The sequence below is a fragment of the Psammomys obesus genome, unplaced genomic scaffold, assembly GCF_907164565.1.
Source record: "Psammomys obesus unplaced genomic scaffold, mPsaObe1.curated_primary_1811, whole genome shotgun sequence".
In the NCBI taxonomy this organism is placed as follows: domain Eukaryota; kingdom Metazoa; phylum Chordata; class Mammalia; order Rodentia; family Muridae; genus Psammomys; species Psammomys obesus.
Window position 1 is genome coordinate 7,533,192 of NW_026591643.1, and position 14,430 is coordinate 7,547,621.

Below are 14,430 nucleotides of genomic sequence, written 5' to 3' on the forward strand. Positions count from 1 at the left end.
GGGGATCAGACAATGTGGGTTAAAAAGAGGGGTTTCTTCACTGGATGGTAGTCTGTGTCAGAAAAGGTATTTCTGAAAGAAGTGTCATATGTGGAACCTTGACGGATGACTAGAAGGCAGTTGGTTGAAGAAGGAGGTGTGTTGTGGGCAGAAGAGGCTGAGGAACCAGGAGAACCAGAGGCTAGCACACCTAGCACCTAGGAGGAGTAGGGTTGGCCTGAGAAATGCAGGTGGTGAGCAAGAGGAACGACGGGAGAGACTGAAGCTTGCTTCAGTTGAGATGACTTAATGCTATCAGCACTAGAGGCTGGCCTGGCAGAAAGAAGAAATTCTAAGAGACGAACTTGCAACAGCACAGAGAAAAATCACCCATGAAGGCTTCCCATGTGTTGATGGTTAGCATATAGAAACTGTCACTATAACTCAGAGCTTAGCACACATGCCAGTCAGACCCACTGGGAACTTTGCAAGCTCTAACTTCCTTATAAACCTTCAGTGGGAAAGGTTAAAAGAATAAAAGATCACCCCACTCAGAAGAGAGGACGAAAAGAACCTGTAGTCTGAGGAAGAGGACAGAAGAGATGGAGCAGGGGGCTTGCCCCTGAGCTGAATGAAGACAAATGGGCAGCGAGTTCTAGAGAATACATCCTTTCTTTGGAACACTGGCCTTTCCATCAGAGCCCAGCCAAGGCCTGTCAGGCGGGAGTGGTGCTTTTGTGCATCTGCAGGCTGTGCTCCGGTTGCCATAGCGATGGGGCCATAAGTCATGTCTGCTGCTGCTGTACAGAGGCGTTGTGATTTATGCTAGCCCTGCTGGAATTGTAAACTTTTTTTTTTTAATGTTCAAAATCCGTCACAGCAAAGGAGGGTAGAGAGACTCAGACTCATTTCAAAGGGGGTGGGGGTGTTGTTAGACCTTGATTTTCTCCCTGGCAGTGATGTTTCCGTGTGGAACAATGGAGCCTGCCTGTGCAGAGCTTTGTTTTGCCTCCCGCCAGGGAGCTGGAAACACCTAGGGCAGATGCACACCAAAGCCAGGCTGCTGCTGCTCTCTCCAGAACAAGCCTCCATCCTCTTTCCAAGCTGCCTCTTTCCAATCGGCACCCCTGCTGGTTTCCTTATACACCTATTTGTGACAACTATCTACTCTGGGTTTAAAGGGAAAACCTCACCTCAGTTGTTTCAGCTGTTTAATGGAGTCCGTGCATATTCATAGAATGCAGGGCTTCCGACATTAGCATCCTTGACTTTTGAAGTTGTGATATTTGCTATTGGAGGATGGATATCGTCTGCTTTGTGGGAAATTTAGAAGCATTCTTGTCTCATATCCATCCACTAGGTGACAATAGCACCCTGTAGGCTGTGAAAAAAAGAAATGCTTCCAAAGGTTACTGTATGCCCCTAGGGGTGTGTCCAAACTCTTTTGCAGGTGAGGTGAGTCTTTTCTTTTTGACCTATGATAATTTTAGCTTTTTATGGGCATTAAGATATTTCCCCAAGGGACTTGAGAGATGGCTTCACTGTTAAGAGTACTTGTTGCTCTTGCAGAAGATCAGGACTCAGTTCCCAGTAGACACATGCTGGCTCACAGCCATCTGCATGTCTAGTTTCCAGTCTTCTGATCTCTGTAAACAACAAGGCACAGACGGTGCACATATACACGCAGGCAAGGCCTCCCAACAATACACCACAATAAAGAGATCTAAAAAATGTAGACATCTAAGAGGCTGGAAAGATCCTGGCAGCAAGACTTCTACCATGTCTGGACATGGCTAGCAGAGTGGCAAGGCTTGTGCCAAAACTAAGACATGTTCCTCCAGGGCTGGCCTGCAGATCCCTGTGGGCCATGCGAACCAGCGCCTCCCCAAGGGCAGCTACTCCAAATGGCTGGCACTGGTGCCTTGTGTACCTGATGGCCGTGCTGAAGCTGGCTGGCAACGCAGTCTATGGCAAGAAGACACACATCATCCTGTGCCACCTGCAGCTAGCCATCCTCAAGGATGAGGAGCTCAGTAAGCTGCTGGGTTAAGTGACCGTTGCACGTGCTGCCCAACATCTAGGCAGTGTGGCTGCCCACGGAGACCGAGAGCCACCGCAAAGCCAAGGGAAAGAAAGTACGCCTAGTCAGAGAAACTTCTTTTAAGTCCAAAGGCGCGTCTCAGAGCCATCAACAGTTGTGTGTCTGTTAAGCATATTTGCCTAAGAGCATGTCTTTGTGAAGTATGCGGGGCTGTGCACACCCCACGGTGTTTCCTAGTACGTTTTACAGACATCAGCTTGCCCCGCTGAATGAACCCCACCATCAGTGAGTCAGTCAAGCATCCGCACCGACAAATCTCAGGCTGCTTCATCTCATTGCACTAAACATCATCTTGCTGTACCGAGGGACATGGTACAGCAAATGCCCTAAGGAGAGCCGTGATCAAGATCCTATCGGGGCATGGATTCTGCTACAGGAACACTGAAGCCAGGACTTAATTGAGATTGTGGCATCATGCAGTGGGTCTGGCGGGAAGGCCTTTCATACCCTCACCAAATCCATTCTCTTCTATTTTCTTTTTGTCTATTTTGAAGTTATAGCAAATGCATAGAACATAGAATTTACTGTCTTAATTTTTAAATGTAAAGCTCAGGGGTATCATGTGCACTGTGGAACCAGCACTGCCATTCTTCCTGGAAGGCTTTTCTTCTCATAAACACAACTCCTCATTCTCCTTTCTCTCCAGTCCTTAGCAGCCATTGTCATTATCTGTTCCCACAATTTTGTATCTCTTCATAGAAGTGGAATCTACAGCAGTTATAACTGCTTCTTTTACATAGTAGAATGTCCTTAGGCTCATTCATGTTCCAGCACACGCCACAATGCCCTTCTTGTTTGAGCGTGAATAGTACTCCATTACATTTTTATATCACACTGCATTTGTTTATGTGTACACTGACAGACGCTACTGAAAATAATGATGCTATGAATCCTGAATCCCTTTGAGTTGTACTTCAACTCATCAGTCTTGATGTATAATACACGTAAAAACTCAGGAGAACACAACGAATATGAGTAAAATTTTCCCCTGAAATGTGTCCAATAGCCTAACAAGGGTTCGTGGGGATCAGATTTAGGCCAAGTAGTTATAACATAGTAATAATGACCAATGACTCATGCAAACATTGTCCATTGTCTAGATACCGTGTGGCAGAGCTGGAGCACCAGCATGTTAGCGGCTATAGAGTGTGCTCTGTGTGGTATACATTGAAGTGGCTGGATTGCAGTGCTGGTCTTGAGCAGGTGTTCTGTGTCAGCAACCACAGGCACACAGGGATATTTCTCCTCATTATTCTATTCACGGTGCCCAAGGAAAACCTGGATTGTTGTAACTCTTTGCTTTTTTCTACATATACTCTTTGGTGCTGCCTTAGCCTTTTCTGCCCATTCAACATGCTGGCGGGGGCCTGTTCACCTGAAGGATGAGGAGACTTAGGACAGGCCAGCTGATTAAGTGAGGAAAGGCCGTCTCCGCTCCCAACTCCATCCGATTATGTGAGCACTTAACAGAGGTCCCTGGGAATTAGGTCCAACTTTTTCTGATACTTGGTTTAACATGCATAGACTCTGAACCCTGAAGGACTTTTGTGGCATTGCTTGAAGTGTGTCTAAAGGAATGCAGGCACTGAACCTGCTCCTAGTGGATCAATATCAGGGAGGGCGCAGTATGTGGAATTTACTCCCAAAGATTCTTGACAGCCATTTTCACATCAACACCTTTAGGAAAGATGCTTTCTGAAACATTGGCATAGCTACTTCAATTATAACAATAGAATTTCTCAAATGTTTCAAATGAAGGATTATTTTTTTTTTTGTTGATTTTATTCCACTTACTTTTATTACACTTGCCCCAGAGTGCTGCTGTTACATAAAAATCACTTGAGCAAATGTAGCTTGCAGAGCTCCAGTAGAATAAACCCTGGGAAGCAGGTTATTTATATACAGAGGGAGCAGGTGATAATTGGAGGTAACACAGGGGTATCTGCAGAACAATATTTGTTGATAACATAAAAATATCTTACCAGTGTCAAAATAACTGCAACAAACTAGAGTCAAGTGTGCTGGCGCCTTTCTCTGAGCTGCACATGATGCTTTGAGTGGTTAAGATTCGATCTATGACTTTCATGAACACAGATGACCAGATGGGATTAGAGTGGAATCCTGGTCTAGAATTAAGTGCATTCAGTGAACTGTTTTCTAATTTAGTAAAGAATGTTTGAGCAAGGTTAGTGAAGCAATGATGGAGAATGACTTCGGTGGATGCCAGGAGGACAAATTCACAAAGAGCTTCTCAGAAGAAGTGATCCAGCTGAAAACTAGTGGATGAGAAGGACTGTGTCAAGGGAAAAGTGGATAGTGGGGATGTTCTGCCAAGGGCCAGCACTGGAGAAAGCAAGGCTGTAGGAGAGGGCTTGATATTTTGAGAAGATAACAAGAGGCGGCATGGAAGAGGTGGGATAACTAGAGATGGCCTCTCAGTTTTGGACTAAAAGTGTGTGTCATCTGATTTAATTCTTACTTTTATTCTGAAGCATTTGGATCTGCAGGAAGTCAAGGTGTTTCTAAGCAGAGAACAGGAATGGTCCAAACTATACAGAGCCTGTGCATGACTCGTCTGTGGGTAGAGGAGGGATTGAAAGGAAGGATTCTGCTTAAGAAAGTGTAAGTCAGGGATGTCAGTGAAGATGGAGAAGCACAGATATTTGGAATACAGGAGTACAGACGTATCTCTTGCATGCCTCTACATATCCACCCTCAGCTCATCCTTCTCATGACTTGGATCTCAAAAATTGTGGGTTATCTCATTGAGATTCTTCATCTGGGTTTCCATTGGGTTTACTTCTTCTGCTGAGTGAGGCAGAATTTCTCAGTACCTTTCATGAAAAGTCTCAGTGAGTTGAGTTGTTTGTAGCCATGACTGACACCCACAGGCCCATGCAATTACCATTCCGTGTTCCAGTAACATTGCTCTCAACTTGGCCTATTGATACCTATGCCTGGCTCAGTCACAGTCTTAGTTACAACAAGTTGCAAATCCTCCCCCTTTTTTTGGAAATTTCCCAAAACATTGGTGAAAAAAAAGCTTCTCATTTGAGTACACTATCTTTTTGCTGCTGGGTTTCTCTTTGATATTGGTTTCTTTTGTTGGTGAGAGAAGTCAAATTTACTTCTTAATTAAATGTTTAGAACCTTCTGACCAAATGGTGTGTGTGGTGTGTTCTTTCTACCTCTCTCTGTCTGTCTGTGTCTTTCCCTCCCTCCTTCCTCCTCTCTCTCTCCTCTCTTTCTCTCACTCCTCTATCTTTCTCTCCCTTCCTCTCTTCCCATTCCCCCACCCCTCTCTCTCTCTCTCTCTCAATGTGTGTGTGTGTGTGTGTGTGTGTGTGTGTGTGTGTGTGTACAGAAGTTCTGCTACTTACCTTGGAAGGATAAGATACATTTAAGGAAAGGCATCATTCAGCTTCAAGAAGTATGGCTTAGATGAAAAAAAAAAATTGCTCATCTTAGCTTTTATCACCATTGCTGCTTCAGAGTTTCTATTTGCATAACTTAAAATGCTGCCTATAAAGATGCATCCAAGAGTGACTTTCTAGGAAACCCTCTGAAACCAGTGCACATCACACAGCAGAGATTATGACAGAAGTACAATAAAGAGTTGCTCCTGTCAACTTGGCACCATTGACCTGATGTCAGGTGGAGGGGAGAAATTGTCTCTTCCCTCTGTGGGTTTAAGATTGTATACACATATCTGTGACATACTAGAATAGTGTTTGAGAATCCTTTCAAGTGGGTAGTTTCTATCCTAGAATTAATTTTTCATACAGATGATAGTGATTGCTTTAGAAAGAATATAAGAAGCACTTACACAGGAATCTTCTGCCAGAAATTTAACTCAGCAAATATATCAGCACCAAGATGATATTTTGCTAAATATGTCCCCCAGGATAAGTAATCAATTAAAAAAAAACTTTGGATAATTCTACTGTTAATTCATCTTTATCATTTACATCTATAGGGATGTCTTTTCTTTTTCTCTCAGTAACCCATAATATCTCTTTATTTGACAGGGGAACAACATCATAAGGTTACAGAATAGAGAAATAGAAGCACCCATTTTAGTCTTAGAAATCTCCCAATGTCAGGCATGAGGCAGTGCCTACCTATTTACCAGAATTGGCATGGGAAGTCTGATATCTACCATCTCTGATTTAGTTCAGCATTGTCCAATGTAACATAGACTGATAAACAGAAGACTAAAAAGAGTTTGGTTGAAATAGGGTGGACTGGATCAATGTGTGATTTAAGCTGCTGGTGGGAATGTAAACTGGTACAACCACTCTGGAAATCTATCTGGCGCTTTCTAAGACAATTAGGAATAGTGCTTCCTCAAGACCCAGCTATACCACTGCTAGGTATATACCCAAAGTTTGCTCAAGTACACAAAAGGGATATTTGCTCAACCATGTTTATAGCAGCTTTATTTGTAATAGCCAGAACCTGGAAACAACCCAGATGTCCATCAACGGAGCAATGGGTACAGAAATTGTGGTATTTTTACACAATGGAATACTACTCAGCAATCAAAAAGGAGGAAATCATGAAATTTGCAGGCAAATGGTGGAATCTAGAAAAGATCATCCTGAGTGAAATATCCCAGAAGGAGAAAGACAAACACGGTATATACTCACTTATATAGACCTATAAGATATAATAAACATAATGAAATCTATACACCTAAAAAAGATAATCAAGAGAGCGGACATGGGGTAAGATTATCAATCCTCGTTTTGAAAGACAGATGGGATACGCATTGAACATTGACAGGAGTCTACTGAGGGCATTGAAAAGACTCTAACTAGCAGTGTTTTCAAAGCAAAGACTCGTGACCAAACCTTTGGCAGGGTGCAGGGAATCATAAGAAAGAAGGGGAGTTAGACTGATGAGGAAAGGATAGGAGCTCCACAAGGACCAAAGATATCTGGGCACAGGGTCTTTTCTGAGACTGACATGCAACCAAGGACCATGTATGAATGTAACCTAGAACCTCTGCTCAGATGTAGCCTGTGATAGCTCAGTAACCAATTGGTTTTCCATAGTGAGGGGAACAAGGACTATTTCTAACAGGAACTCAATGGCTGGCTCTTTGGCCTCCCCACCCCGCAAGGGAGGAGCAGTCCTGTTAGGCCACAGAGGAGAGCTTTGCAGCCAGTCCTGAGGATACCTGATAAAACAGGATCAGATGAATGGGGAGGAGGTCCCCCCTATCAGTGGACTTGGCAAGGGGCACGGTGGAGAGGAGGGAGGGAGGGACTGGGAGGGAATGAGGGATCGGGACACGGCTGGGGTACATAGTTAATAAAATGTAATTGATAAGAAAAAATAAAATACGAAAAAAAAGAAAAAGAAATAGGGTGGACTGGCTGTGTCCTTGGTCTTTCCTTTGCTGGTATCTGTACTTTGCGGTCCTGTCACCTAATGATGGATAACTAAGCCAAGGAACTCTTCTAACACATGTCAGACCGTAATATTCCTTCCCTGGAATTCTACAAAATCCACCTCACAGAAGAAAAGCATTACTTCTTCACAGCAATAAGGACATATATGTAATGACACATAAGTATTGTCACTACTCCCCTGCAAGATGGAAGACAGCAGGAAGAGAAAGGAATAATTGCATAATATGAGAGAATAAAACCATCATAAGTGAAAAATAAAGAAAGAAGGACAGAATCTCAGTATCTAATTCCCTTAATCTTCATCTCATCTCCAGTGTGAGTTTATTTTCCACCTTTCCCAGGACAGCTTTCAATGTAAGGTTGTTGAAGTCACCTAATCCAAGTTGTTTTTCCTTGAAACTAAAACCATTTTGAGTTATACCAAGGAAAAAATGCTCCATAGGGAGGGAAGTCCTACAGCGTGATGGATGGAGCATGGGGCAGAAGTCTTTGCTACATTTCCAACGCTCTCCCTCACCAACTGCTCTGGTTAAGCCCAGATTGTCAACTTCCTTCTCGGAAATAAAAGACTAAAAACAGGCTTGCAGCCTGGGAGACGGCTCAGTTAGGAAAGTGCTTGCCACGCAAGCAAGATGAACTGAGTTAGGTATCTAACATACACATAACACAAACCTAGCAACAAAAACCGTGTGCAGCATGCTTGTAATCCCAGTGCGTGGGATGTGGAGCCAGGAGGATCCCTAAGGCTCACTCATCAACCAGTCTAGATGGGTCAGTAAGCTACAGGTTCGGTAAGATATCGTTACCCAAAAAATAAGATAGAGAGTAACCAACATCTGACATTGATCTCCTTTTTCCACTTATGCACTCACAGGCAATGAATAAATAGGCTTGGCATTAGGCAATGACTATAAGCATCCATCAAATCCTAACTACCAGCCCAGTATACTACCCCAAATCATACTTTCACATCGGTCTTTCTTTTTAATCTGAAGATGTGGAGCCTTGCAGCAGCATGGCAAGTCCCATTTGAAAAGTATTTAACTTCTAATGCAGATATAACAAGTCATTTCTCAGTTTCACTGTAGCTGCAAAGCCGTCTATAATTCAACATCAAATATTTATTATTACATTTATTAAAATTTTAATAATTTAGCATTTCCTGTATGTAAGATGGAAGCTTAGCTAACTGGTTCCCCTTTATCCAACCTGGGTCAATTCAATATTTATATTCTAAAGTCTCCATTTGAGTTTCATTTAGCAGAGGCTGTGTCTTGAGCCCTCCACCTGGGCTGCCCATTGGTGCATAGCACAGCTTCCCCTGTGGCAAAGACTAACAGAAATCCCATGCTGCACAGTGTTTGAAGAGATTTACAGAGCCTGGGCAGAAACTCATCCTAATAGACTTCACTTTTATTATGATCGCTAAACTAAAATGGGAAAAATATATGTGTCTCCAGGCTCACTGGCTGAATGACAGGCAGAGGGAAAGGAGGAGAGGAGAAGAGAGAGTCAATCTATGTGGTGGCGAGTGTGGCGGGTCTATACACCAGTGCTTTTCAGATGGGCTTTACCTTCCAAAACCAAGGAGGAACCTGTGGTACATTTCACAAAACAAGCTGACTGTCAAAGGACTCCTAATCTACCTACAATCTCTTTCCCCACTTGTATTTCATTTTACATTTGCAGAAAGGATGCATGCCTTTCAATTAGACAGACAGCACAAGGAATTGAGTGTGGTCCTTCAGTACAAAAGCAAAAGCAAAAATTCAAATATTAAAGCAAACTAAAGGCAAAAAGCAGAGCACCAGGCATAGCGGTGAGCGTACATTCGTGGCCGCTGTTCACCGTCCAGCTTTACCTTCTCGCTGATCACTGGGCTACTGGAAGACTATGTCTCAAAAACAGGGTTGCGGCTTCTGAAGAATGGCGCTCCGTGCTGTTCTCTAACCTACACACACTCACACACACACACATGTATTCACATCTCCACACATGTGTGCCTTGCACACACACAAGTATGCATGCACACACACACATATATAAAACTTAAAAATGAAAAATTTTAAGAAGTAACACTCATACTCAGTAACCAAATGGTCAGTAAAGAGCAAGATGGAAAGCCAGTAGCCCCTACCCCTATCCTACTGAGACTATTTTTATGCACCCACAGCAGCCAGCATGAAGCACTAGACTAACAGTCTCAGTTCAAATACTGACTTACTATTCAAGTACTGCTGTGTAGAGAACTTAAGTCACTGGTTTCTCCATCTGGAAATAAGCAGTAACTATATCACTAGCAGGAAGGACTCAGAATTCACACTTGTGAAGAGTCTAGACAGATCAAGACAGAGGGAGCTGGTCAACTAAGAAATGAAACATGCTGCTTACATCTCAGGGACATTCAAGGATATGACTGTGATTATTACTCCCTTTTATAGATAAGAAACTGAGGCTAACAAGACTTCAATAATTTGGCTGTGGCTGGCTCGTGGTAGAGCTGGAATCTGAACCTACAGTTTCCATGAAGGCTTGTTCTATTCACTTTGCTTAATACTCTAATCTCGGGGTTTTAAACTCGTAAGTGGGTTGTTTGTTAAAACTCTCTCGCCTTTTGGAAAAGGAATGTTTGTGGAACTGATAAGGAATGGGTAAGTCGTGGGAGGAGTCTGACAGCTTGAGATTCTATTTCAGGGGTCAAGAACCCTCTCCTCCAATATCAGCCTCACACCAGAAACAGAAAGAGACTTCTAACTTGTCTACAAATTCATACTTGTAAAGTATGTAACAAGGTGTTACATGTGCTGATAGGAGAGAGAAGACATGAACAGTCTGACCCAGTGATGGACCCTGACGCGACAATACCAACCTGCTAGGGAAGCTGTACCCACTGATGGCATATGGGTTCGACGGGGAACCAGCCACTTTCCGAGGGGATTTGAGACAGGCTGGAGAATGGACTTCATGTTATAATCCTGTTAAATGCCCATGTGGGAAGTCTTGAACTCTGGACTGGTCACTCACTGTCCTTGTTTTGCTAAATGGCCACGCCGTTAAGCTTCTGTCTACACGTCGCTGTCCACATCCATAGATTTGTGCTGCTGCACTCTACCTTGTCAGATAATTTTTTTCTTTTGCAGTGTGTAGTGACTTACACAAGATTCATAGCTGTGCAAAGTGCTGAGAGTACGTGACTCTGAGTGCTCAGGAACAGATGGGTCATCCATATCACTCTCTCCCAACCAAGGATCAGGGAACTAATGTTCAGGGAACATTATAGAAGAGAGGGAGAAAGAATGTAAGAGCCAAAGACTGAGGAGAAAAGCCATGAAATGATCTCTTCTGAACATCTCATACCAGTTGATTTTTTCAGCATGGATGGAGGGCTGCAGTCTGAGGCTCTGCCCATAGCTTAGGCATTACTGCCATTGGATGGCTGCTGAGGGAGGAAACGTCATTTTATTTGGGGGTGTGGTCTCTTGCATGGTACTTCTGGCAGCTCCTTGTTATTAATATATAATAAATGTATAATAACTCCTGCGCTATTGATTATATAAGAGCAAGGACATGAAGATGAGGAGTCAAGCTGGAGCAATGATTCTCAACCTTCCTAATGCTGTGACCCATAATATAGTTCTCATGTCCCCAAACCATAAAACTACTATTTTTTGTTACTTCATAACCATAAATTTGCTACTGTTATGAATCCTAATGTAAACATCTGTGTTTTCTGGTGGTCTTAGGGAACAGCTGTGAAAAGGCCATTTGATCCCCAAAGGGGTTGTGACGCACAGGTTGAGAACCACTGTGCTAGGGTGTCCTGAAGAGAACTAAAAGAAGTTAGTGGGTGGATATTGTCAAAATACACTGTACAATATAAGAACTCCTCAAAGAATAAGTAAAAAAAAAATCAATGAAAAGAAGGAAAGCATACTGCCAATTGTGTTTCCTTCCAATAAAGAGAGGGATTGTGACTATCAAGTGATATTAGCCCCTTTTCAAGAGCCTTCCCACTAGCACCTACTTCCTGTATCCATCCATATCCTATGTAATATATCAACTTGCAGGGTGCCGCTCTGACCTATGATATACTTTGATGTCCTTGCCTCCTAAGATTCCTTTTCAATCATTATGATCAACTGTTCTAGTTAGTATACAAAGAAATGGGTTTCATTGTGCTAATTTAATTTGCAGTATCATTTAGCTTGCTCATATTTACCCCAGAACCTTTCCCACTTCTTCATCAAAACAATATGATCCAAAGAAAAGAAGCAGAATTCCTCTTTGTGTGCAGTTTCTGTACCATGAACTATGTGTTTTCAATCTCTGAGTTATACTGTACTGTATGGTTGTTTCCTTCTTCAGTAGAGCTGCTACTACTTCCCAGCGTGGCAGGGTGAAGCAGGATTGTTATTGCTGCAGAGGAGAGGCCCAATTAGGAAGATTACAAACTTGCAGTTATCCTGGGTTACAAAGCAAAGTGCTATTTAAGATAAAAGATATATAGATGATAGATGGCTGGCTGGTATAGCTAGATAGCTAGATAGCTAGATAGCTAGATAGCTAGATAGCTAGATAGCTAGATAGATAGATAGATAGATAGATAGATAGATAGATAGATAGATGATAGATAGATAGATTGATAGATTGATAGATAGATGATAGATAGATGATAGATAGAATGATAGATGATAAATAGATAGAGTGATAGATATAGATGACAAGTAGATTATATACATACATAGATATGTACATACATAAATACCTACATACATAGACAGGTAAAATTTGTCTTACTAAACACCAATTGCATCTATTGTGACATGCATGTCCCTCCACATACGTCATGTACCCTAGCAATCACTATAAAAGCTTCTATAAAAGAAGCACACTAGCATCTACCTTCTGGGTTTTCCCTTGAGAGTTCAGAATGAGAAACTGATTTGATCTGGGCTGTGGACTTAGAACTCACATCCAGCTCTTTTTCATTCCAGAGACGGAGCCCTTTTCACCCTGCCTTCCCTTGCTAGTCTTCACAATTTTTGAGTTAGCACTGTCTAGCAGAAAGGCTAGCACCCAGCATGTTATGTTGAAGATTTCACACTGACTAAAGGCAGTGACGCTAGTCCACATCTTGGAAAAGAGAGAGAAGGGGAAAACATAACATGAGTGTTTTGTCTCTAACATCTGCAGAGTCTTTGTCATGCATCCCTTTCTGCTCTGATGCAGCCAAACTGAAGAGAAAGCTCACGGCCTGGGCTGGGGACCTTGTTCGTGGGTGTAAACCTGCGGTGCTTTCTTGTCCCACATTCACACTCGGTGTGCTCTGTGGTGCTCCTGGGGACTCACTACTTGGGCTCTCTAGCATTTTGGTTTAAGAGAGTGGGCCTGTGATTCAGGACAAGATAAAGCAATCTGATCATCTTCAAGCACTGATCTGAAGCTGACCACCATTCCATGGTTGTCAAAACAGAGGCATCATAGGCTACAGACCAGAAGCATGTGCTCAAAGGGACCAGGTTTCCAGGATTCAGACCCTGATTTTGGTGTGTGCCGGCTGTGGCCTAAGACAAGGGACATGACTTATCTGAGTTGCATGGGCTGTTGTAAGCGCCACACTGTCAGACATACTGAGCTGCTGAGAAGATATGTCTGTACTCTGGCACTATGTCTCAGGTTATAAGGCTGGATTTGAGCACAACCGTAAGAACCAGAAAGAAGTCAATCCAGAGAAACCCAGGAAAGAAGGGCGAAAAGAGATCGGAATAATGCATGCAACATTTGGGAATATAGTAACCTACTGTACCAAGAGTTAAGGCTACCCGAGGGTGTCCAAGCTCTCATGCACTTTATTTTCTAGTTAGGCAGTTAGCTCTGTCCTTTGTTTCATGTCCTAGGACACCTGGACTCAAATGCCAGTGAGTATCTGAATCTTGCAAGAACATGTTCCATTAAACTTCGGGGCTAATTTCCAGAATATTGGATTCAGCTGGTGGCATCTGTTTCCTGTGGTTGCTATGGAACACACACACACACACACACACATAACTGGGGTGGCTTGACTGATAATCACAAGTCTTAAGTGTTACTGGGTTGAGGACAACGTCACTCTTCTAGTAGACGTGGTGTATGTCATGTGTATGTGTGAGTGTGTACTTGTGTGAATGAATGTGTGTGTGTGTGTATCTGATCTTGACGTTACATTTCTAGCTTCTCCTTGATAGTGGCTCTCTTCAGCTGCTGACTGTAACACACCAACATCTTACTCCTCCACATTGTCTCTTCTATGTGTGTCAAATACCCCTCTGCTTCTCTTGTATGAAAGCATTTGCTATGGTGTTCTCGACTCATAGCCATAAAGCCAGAAAAAAAAACAGTCTATGTTAAAGAGTCTTAATAAATTTATAAAAAGTGTTTTTTAATTATTATTTGTTACAATTTATTCACTGTGTATCCAGACAGTGGCCCCCTCCTTTATCCCCTCCCAATCCCACCATCCTCCTCTCTTCTCCTTCTATGCCTCTCCCCTAGTCCATTGATAGAGGGGGTCCTCTGCCCCTTCCCCCTGACCCTTCAGATTTTTCTATCTCCCCCTTCTTTCATAAGATTCCCTGCACTCTGCCCAAAGTTTGGCTGTGAGTCTCAGCATCTGCTTCAATACCCTGCTGAGTAGAGTTTTTCAGAGGCCCTCTGTGATAGGCTCCTGTCCTGTTTCCTGTCTCATAGCCAAACTTTGGGCAGAGTGCCAGGAATCTCATAAAAAGCTTTTTAAAAGAACAAATACTGTTTACAAGGGTTAAACATTAGTGCCTCATACCTTGGGTATCACTGTCAATCTACCAGAGATGCAGTGTGATAATCTGCATTTCTAATAGGTTTCCAGGTAATCTCAGACCAGTGAGTGACCAAGTGGCACCTTGCATACTTGGCTCA

The 14,430-nt window shown here is 42.9% G+C and overlaps 1 protein-coding gene and 1 pseudogene across 3 annotated transcripts in view; one reads left to right on the plus strand and one right to left on the minus strand.

Annotated features, from left to right (window-relative positions):
- The window catches only part of Astn2 (astrotactin 2), a 1,010,996-nt gene that overhangs the window by 544,734 nt on the left and 451,832 nt on the right, over positions 1-14,430 (minus strand). The window lies entirely within an intron of this gene.
- On the plus strand, positions 1,759-2,189 carry LOC129680061 (histone H2A type 1-B-like; annotated as a pseudogene).